Source organism: Morone saxatilis, unplaced genomic scaffold (genome assembly GCF_004916995.1).
Source record: "Morone saxatilis isolate NCDOM2014 unplaced genomic scaffold, NCSU_SB_2.0 Contig14, whole genome shotgun sequence".
NCBI lineage: Eukaryota > Metazoa > Chordata > Actinopteri > Moronidae > Morone > Morone saxatilis.
Window position 1 is genome coordinate 19,062,014 of NW_023339696.1, and position 9,565 is coordinate 19,071,578.

Genomic DNA, 9,565 nt, shown 5'->3' on the forward strand with positions numbered 1-9,565 from the left:
GATCTGGGGGATATTGAGGACTTCATTTTACAAGACCAATGGCCGTGTCTGCTTTGCTATAAAATAAAAGTCAGTGACAAATCTTACAGAAAGTATGTAGCTACAATAAATAAACACTTTCGCCAAGTGCTTCCAATGTTACCAAACTCAGCAATAACTTTTAAAGTGAGTGAGACACTGCTGTGCATTTCAGGATATTAAAACCGGTTAACTCACGTCTCTGAACTCCACAAGTCCCAGTTCTCCAAGTTCATTGATGCAGTCGTATGCTGATCCAGACTGTAGAAACAGCTGGGCCAGACACATCTCTTCCCCTCGCAGCAGAGAGCTCATTCTGACAGCTCAGCTCCGAAACACTGTCTGCTCAGACGACGTGATAATGTTAGCGAGCTAACTAACTATTTCTGTAAATTATTGCACTTCAACGGCGGTCGGTTGAGTCCCTCTCGGTGCTTCTCATGGCTTGGCTCCGGTGATAAAACCCAATTTAACTAGACAGCTATCGTTACATCAGAGGCTGTTCCTGTTAGCTAAAGGGCTAGTCGGTGAGCGCCGTGTTGTCAATTCTTAAGATGGGAAAAAAAAAACTTGTTTTTAATCAAAGCTGAACCCAGAACTGTGAGGCGGTCGGTATCAAAACAGCTAATGTGGCGTATCCTGGAGATGTGGTCCCAACTCTTCCCCGTAGTTCATGAAGTTTTAGCAGATGTCGATGAGTACTACACGTCACTTCACATTGTTGAATGCGATCAACTTCCACGGCAGTGAATGTACCTTGGACCAATGAGCGCCGCCCCCCGGAGTCTGCGCACAACAGTCTGTTATTGGGGCCTTCTGTGCCCTCATCGCTGTCTGAAGGCGAGCGGTCACAAGTATCCACTTCTTTTACACTTTGTTTGTTTAATAATCAGGCTTGGGGTCGGGGAGTAAGGGATTACATGGAACTGAGTTATCAGGAAAAGGTAAATGTAATCCATTACAGTTACAGGGGAAAAAATATGTAATCAGATTACAGTTCCATTTAGTAAAAATGGGGTTATTAGCAGGTTTCCAATTTTAAAATAGATAATTCCTTTATTTATCCCCCTAAGGAGAAATTCATTTTGACACAGCAGCAATAGGGCAAAGCAGCGCAAAAAACAGAAAACAAAGAATATCACAGTAAAAATATTGCTAATATTATTAATATTAGAAGATATAAAAACTATAAATACAAGTATATACACTATTTGTTGTTCTTATTATATTGTACCACAGGACGATAAGTGTGGAATACACTTTGGGTAAGTGAGGGTGCAGGGCATAGTAATATGCCATGAAGTAGAACAGTCCCTCATCAAACCTCTCAGTTGAAAGTGTCCTGGCTGTTTCCAATGGCGATCATTGCAGTTTGTCCTCAGAAACAGCACAACTGGACAAACAGTGGTCGCTGGTGCAGGAACCAGTCCTCTGAAGTCTAGATGAACACAAATCAATGTAGATGATTAAAAAACATCAACATGTAAACAACTTGTGACCTGGACTAGGACATTGGTGGATCATAATTGTAATCTTCAAAACCATATAGTCCACAATAATCCATCATTAAGATGTTGTACTCTCCATGTTGAGTGCTGCAATACTGAATGCACCACAGCTACCTGTAGTTTCAAATGGAGTTAGTATGTACAACACCTACACTATGAGAACATTCCCTTTTGGACCTTTGAAATGTAAAAATGTTGAAAAAAAAAAAAAAAAAAAATAATATCTCAAGTACTAAACTGACATAAATGTATCCGTGAATAACTGAAAACATATAGTATGACATTTGCAGTAAGTCTTGTAATATCTCACGTTAGGAATGGAAAGTAGCCTCACCTGCTTAAGCCACAGCTTTCTTAGGTTGGCATGGTGCTGGACGGGAAGAGCAGTTGGGCAGGGCCTCGGATCACAGCTGTGACTCGTCAATAGTTAAATGGGAAAGCCAAGACAAAGGTTGGTTACCAATAAATAAACTATGACACATTATTTTTATAAAATTGAACCAGTCATATGTATTGTGACTTCCACCTCCATTCAAGTTTTAGGAGCTTCATGGCTTTTTTTTCTCACCCATAAATGGACCTTTGATAGAAGGTTTCCCATCTGCTCCTTCATCTCCGAGATGTACTTGGGAGTTGGTTGGTTGGATGAGTCTCGCTGAGTCAGTCCAGCACACTGATAAAAATAGTTCCAGATACAGAATAGATAATTCACTGAAGAATAAATGTTCCACTGCTAGTCCTTGTCAATACATTTCCGGTATGATAAACGTTGTCTTCCAAAAAATATCTATAATTTTTCTAATGGTACTATGAACATTTAATGCAATATGTCGTGCTAAAATAAGTCCTTGAAGGAGCTGAAAATGGGATACTGAATAGGACGAACATTATTATGTGATCCAGTTCTCCGGAACATGGGTAAGTCTCTAAAAATTTTGTTGGTCTGTCTTGCCTCTTTAACACATCCAGAGGTGATGAAGTGTCTTCAAGACTCAAATTCCAGGGTTTCAGCAATAGTTATCACAGCTTTGTTTGGCTTATTTTTGGAGCTTGAACATCTTCTTGGGGGGTCTTTGTCAGTGTTTGCTTGAGGTTTTCGGGCTGTCAATGAAGTTTAACTGACCAGCTGAAGACATTAAGAGGGAAGTTATGGTGGAAAGAGGATATGAGATTCCCAAACTAACAGTTGGTCAGTCATAATGAAACTCAGGACGTAGAAGGAATTATTAATAGTTCATGTTCTTGATATGAAAGCAAAACATTGGCAATAAGAATACATATGCCTTTAGACAGACAACCTGAAAGATTCTAACGTAGCTGAATGTCAGTGTATGTCATGTGTAATTAACTCAGCCAAATTATACATAATACATCGTTTCCATCACTGCTTGTTCCCGGCTTTGCAGTGGGGGTGCTAGCTTCTAGGTGACGGATCTAGCACTGAGATGCCATGGGAATAACAGGTGAGTTCAGAATAATGGTGGATGCATGGAATGCTTCCATTTATAGTCAGTGGTTGAAATGCCTGAACTGACTTCCACATCTTGTCGTGGTTTCTTCGAGGAGACTTTGGCCATTCCTTGGCACTTCTGACATTTGGACGAGTCCTCTTCCATGAAGCTTTTAGCAAAACGTGCTCCTGCAAGGCATACTAGTTTAAATCATAAAAAAATGACAAGGACCAAGTTATACGACTTTATGCTTTCAAGCAAAGTCTAGCTCCATTTGAATCTTCCTGTTAGCTGTTTTTAGCACGGTATTGAATAGAATTTATCGGAATCTTACTTAACATTCATACCATACATGTTTGATGACCGGTCTTTTATATTAGAGTAGGTAATCACCAATCGTTTGCCAATGGGCGATCACGTCATGTTTGGTGGGTATCTGCAAGTCCTCTGTCACTCGTTGCGATGAATCATATTTAAGTCATATGTTTCTTATGAGTCGGAGAAGAGTTCCTTGGAATAAGGCCACACTGTGCTCGTCCCCAGCCCGTTTCTGCTTAAAGTAGGACGCACACACCTGTTCAAGCCACTGTCTGTGAAGACTATGTATTTTTGGATTGGACATAGTCCCACAAATTTGGAAGTACTGGTCCTCTTTTGAAGGTCGTGCTCCAGTGGGGGGTGACTGCTGAATTTCAGGAGCACATCCCCTAACAATACATTTACACAAACATTTTTATTGAATAAAACATTATCTTTTTGGTGGATTAAAAAAAACTTGAAACAACACCTGTTTGAAAGGGACAAGCAATTAGACAAGTTACAGTCATTAACCAATAAACTGATGTTTTCATTGATCCTAAGTTTTTTTTGGAACATTAGAATGAGATATGTTGCCAACTCAAACCTGAACCTCCTCGTATAGTTAGCATTGTTGCCTCAAGTCTTTATTTTATTTCAGCTTTTAATGCCTTTATTTATAGGCAAGCTTGGAGTAGACAGGAGGGGGGAAGAGAGAGGGGATGACCGGAGCCAAAGGGCCACAGGTCAGATTCGACCCTGGCTGCTGCAAGAGGACTCAGCCCTTGGTACAATGGGTTTGCCAGCTCTACCCAGTTGAGCTACCGGGCCCTAGTTTGCTCAGTCTTGCTACACAGCTACCATTCACTTCAAGAGCATGGAGTGAATTTGACAGCATTTATAAATTATGATTAGTTGACAGCATTTATAAATTATAAATATATATATATCTATATTCAAGCCATGCAAACTACAGTGAGTATAGAGCCTTGCTAGATAAAATGCATTCACATTTCACATTAATGCTTGATAGAGAATGACAATTGTTTTTTAATTTTACTTAAATACATTACACATACAAGTATTTGCTATAGCACTTTTAAACAAACATGTTACAGATTTAATAAATAGCACTCAGGCGCCTTGGACTGATGTACATATGAGACAAACACAATCAAAATCAGAGTGATGTGCTTTAGACCAATATCTTAACAGCTGATGTTTTACAAATTGTTTTACTGTATTTTCATCATTTACAGCCCTTAATAATAAGAAAATACGTTTCGTATTGCAAAGAAGAGCGAGCTGTCTGAATGTGGAGTTGATGGAATTTTGGGCAGGTTGTATGAGGACTTGGTAATGCTATATGGTGGTGTTAATATTCAAACTGGGAATGGTGAACGTGAAATATTTGGAGCATTGGTTTCGATATGTGGAGACACTTAAGCACAACATGAGCTTTGTGGATTTAAAGAGGGTGTTGGCTTTGCCTATAGTAAGTGCCGGCAGTGTGAATGTTCGTTTGAGGACATGCAAATGTGTTTTGATGAGGACAACTTTGAGCTCAGGACACTAGAAAGACATGTTCGGACTTCCGGTTATGGCCGCGAGCTAGAGAGTCACGTTCAACCCCGCTCCGCTAAGAACTTGAACAAAACCTGAGGTAAATTGCAAATTTGAACTTAAGAGAGTACAAGCGAACGTTGAACACGGTGAGGTGATGCCAAACACTGGGAAAACGAGCAGGGACAAAGGGAAAATGTCGACGCAGGTGAAGTTAACTAACTTCGGGACGCAAAATATGGAGCGCAGCACTAGCAAGGATGCTAACCTTGACATAGCAGCTGCAGAGCAATGTGGAAGCGACCTCTATGGAGCTAAAGAAGAAATACTGATGGCAATAAACAGCCTAAAATCCGACTTTTCAGCCAGATTGGATGGAATTCTGACCGCACTTGAGGAAACGAAGAAAGAACTGGTTGATTGTGCTGAAAGAGTGACAGATGCGGAGACATGGCTGACCACAGTGGAGGACGAGCAGGCTAAGTTAAAACAGACAGTTCAGACGCTGGAAAAAAGGAACAAAACCCTTGAAGATAAAATTATCGACATGGAAACGAGATCGCGGCTGAATAATCTAAGGTTAGTGAATCTGCCCGAGGGAGCTGAAGTCCCGGACCCCTGTTCATTCCTGGAGAGCTGGTTACCGGAGGCGCTAGACCTGGCCCCTCTGCGAAGCCCAATAGTGTTGGCGCACCAAGTCGGACCAAGACGCGACGCTGGAGACCCACCGAGAACTTCAATAATGAAGTTTCAGAACTACAAGCAGAAAATACTTGTGATGAAAGCAGTCAAGTCGAAGAAAGACGTCCTTTACAAGAACAAGCACGTCCGATTCTACAACGACCTGGCAACTGAAGTGCACAGACAACGGAAAAAGTATGACACAGTGCGACAGCAGCTGCGAAGCCTGGGACTCCGACACGGCATAATACCACCAGCTAAACTGGTGGTAACTTACAGAGAGCAGACACACACCTTCAATATGCCGACGGAGGCGCAGGAGTTTATAAAGAAGATCAAAGAAGAAGCTGGAGGAGCGAATGAGGAGGACTGAGTGACAGCTACTGAGCGTATAATGTAAGGTAAATAACTGACTGTCGTGACAGATGCAAGATCATACGCATGGCAAGAGGGACTGTACAGTGAGATAAGCTCTGATTTTTTTATTTTTTACAACCGAGAGGTGCCCTCAATCTTATTTTCACTTTATGATGTGACTCTATTAAGTACCGCCCTCAGAATTATTTTCTTATTAATCTATATATTTCAATTCTGAATAACTCTAATTTACGCGTTATGGCTGAAAGATCTGTCCGTGGTAAACCCTGGTAACGTATTAAGCTTGTACATACACTACATGCCCAGGTGTGTTTATACTGGTAAATATGTAACAAGGAGCAAGGAGGGTTGATTATTTCATGCTTTCCTTTTTCTTAATTTTTTTTTCCTTTTGTAGATTTCATAACAAGAAGGCTGATAGGATTGATCCAAGGATCTATCCTTAAATAGCTGGAAGCAACATAGGCTAGGGGGGGTTTCCCATTCAGTTGGGAAATGGGGTTATTTTTTTCCTATGGTTCAGTGAGTTCAGTGTATGTTCTAATGGTTAAATGTGTTGAACTTCTCAGTCATGTTACTTTTACAAAGGGACCATTATGGTGTAACATTTCGAATGTCTCAAAGGGTAGAACTTAAATTAATATCCTGGAATTGTAGAGGTTTACAAAAAACTAAGAAAATCAAACAGGTGATGAATAAGCTAAGAGATATGGATTCAAAAATCGTCTTCTTACAGGAGACTCACACTTTAAAGAAAGACAATATAAAGATAAGTAGGAGATGGCAGGGAGACGTCTACGCAGCGTCATTTACATCGCAAGCTCGAGGAGTCATGACTCTCATTCACAAATCGATACCCTTTCAAGTCTCTGATATAATTAAGGATAAATATGGAAGATATTTGATTATCCAGGGGTCTTTGCTCTCAGTAAACTTGAATTTAGTAAATATGTATGGGCCAAATGCAGATGAACCCAGCTTTTTTACAAATCTACTTCTCACCCTGGCATCTCTCCCAGGAGAGTACATAATAGCAGGGGACTAGAACTGCACTCTGGACCCAATGAAGGACAGATCCACAGGTGTCGACCATACTCATAATAGAAGTAGAATAATTATTAATCATCTTATTAAAGAGTTAAATCTGTTGGACATATGGAGATACTTTAAGCCCAATGATATTGCTTACTCTTGTTACTCTAGTACATTTAAGGTAACTCAAGTATAGATTATTTTTTGGTATCTGCAACACTGGTTTTCAGAATACAGGACTGTTATTTACCAGTACATAAACTAATATCAGATCATGGTCCTATGCTGTCTGATCTATGTGGATACGAAGGGCTGTAAAAGATCCACCCAGAAATGGAGCCTAAAATAAGAAATGTTTACTAGATTGAAAACTTATTAAGTAATGTAGGGAATGAGATACGATAAATTATTTTTAAAGATAACGGGTATTAAGTGGGATGCTTTCAAAGCCTTTTTAAGAGGACACATAATTAGTTATACCTCATCCAAATCTAGAGAATCGCGGCAAAAGAGACAGCAGTTAGAATCTAAAATACAAACTCTTCAAGAACGGTCCCTTTTAGAATAGGACCGTTGGTAGAAAATAATTACTGCCTTTTAAGAGCAGAGTATAACAAACTATCTGTAGACCAGGCACCCAGATATGCTTCAGGCTTTAACCAAACGTTTTATGAATAAGGGAAAAAAAGCCTGGGTAAACTGCTGGCCTGGCAAATAAAACAGTTAGAAACAAGGAAAACTATTGCTTCAATTGAAAATAATAATGGGGATGTAATAATAGACCCTATTGAAATAAATAAGGAATTTAGAAAATATTATGAAAAGTTATATGAATCTCAAGTAGAATATGACCCGCAGTCTCAAAACTCATTTTTGGATAAATTGAGATTTCCAACTATCTCTGTTGAACTTGTAGAGGAGCTGGAGGCAGACCTAAAAGAAGAGGAAATAGGCATAGCCATTGATGGTATGAAAGCAGGGAAAACAGCAGGCCCAGATGGATTACCAATTGATCTGTATAAAAAATTTAAGTCTAAATTACTGAAGCCACTACTAGAAGTATTTTTGGAGGCATTCCAAAGTGGTAGTCTACCAAAATCAATGACCGGTGTAGTAATAACTCTGTTGCCAAAACCAGGAAAGCCCAATAACATTTGTGAAAATATGAGACCAATAAGCTTACTAAATTCTGACCTCAAAATTTTGTGCAAAATTTTAGCAAGACGGCTTCAAGAAATATTACCTAGTATAATACATAGGGATCAAAATGGGTTCATTCAAGGACGCCAAGGATTTCATAACGTCAGAAGAGTCCTTAATGTTATTCAAGGATTGAGAGACCCCTCCGATAAGGCCCTCCTATCTTTAGACGCCGAGAAAGCTTTTGATAAGGTGGAGTGGCCTTATCTCTTTAATGTCTTGGAAAGATTTGGGTGTGGCAATACATTTCTAAAATGGGTTCAGCTGTTGTATGTAAACCCTACAGCAGAAATATTAACAAATAAAAACATATCAGAACCAATCATAATTAAAAGAGGATGCCGTCAAGGGTGCCCCCTGTCCCCGCTGTTGTTTACTTTAGCGATCGAACCATTAGCAATAGCTATACGAACGCATACTGAAATAGCTGGAATAACAATTGGTCAAACAGAGCATAAATCAGCATTGTATGCGGATGACGTTATTCCATTCATTTCACAACTTAGTAGAACTATTCCTGTGTTGCTGGAGTTAATAAAAACATTTGGTGGCATCTCAGGATACACAATTAACTATTCCAAGTCCTCAATTTTATTACTCGACGAGAGAGAGAGAGAAAATCCACCCAGAGAAACTTCCCAATTTAAAGTGGTTGATCAGTTTACATATTTAGGAATAAAAATTAGGTCAAAATTAGCTCTAATTGTAAAATCTAATTATGAATCATTGACTGGGGAAGTAACAAACTCAGTTAATAGATGGACATCCCTGCCCTTATCTTTGATAGGTAGAATCAACATTATAAAAATGAACATACTCCCTAAGATATTGTATATATTTCAGAATATTCCGCTGGCTCCACCTGATGGTTTTTTCAAGGAAATAAAAAAGTTATTTACTGCCTTCATTTGGCAAAACAACAAAGCTAGAATTCGACTATCCTTGTTACACCTGCCTCATAATAATGGAGGTTTAAAGTGTCCAAATATAACATGGTATTATTGGGCAGTACAAATGAGGACTATTAAATTTTATTTTGCAACAAGGGATGTTCCACAATGGAAAGAAATGGAGGGTGAGTGTTTGCGTTTGCCTTTACCCCTGTATTTTTATTCTGATACAGTGCCAAGCTTGATAAAACAAACCACTAACCGATTGTCAAAAATATGGTAAGAGTATGGTTTGAAGTGCAAAAATTTACGAAAGAAACTAGTCGACTATCCCAGTACACTCCTATTTGGGGAAATCAGCGTTTTATACCAGGAAGAGCAGATGCTGTATTTAGAAAGTGGGCATTAAAGGGACTAGGAAAGGTTCAAAATCTGTATATGCCCAACTCTGATGACATGTTATCATTCGAACAAATTAGGCATAAGTACGACATAGATAAAAAACATTTCTTTAAATTTCTCCAGCTTAGGAATTACATTAGGACGA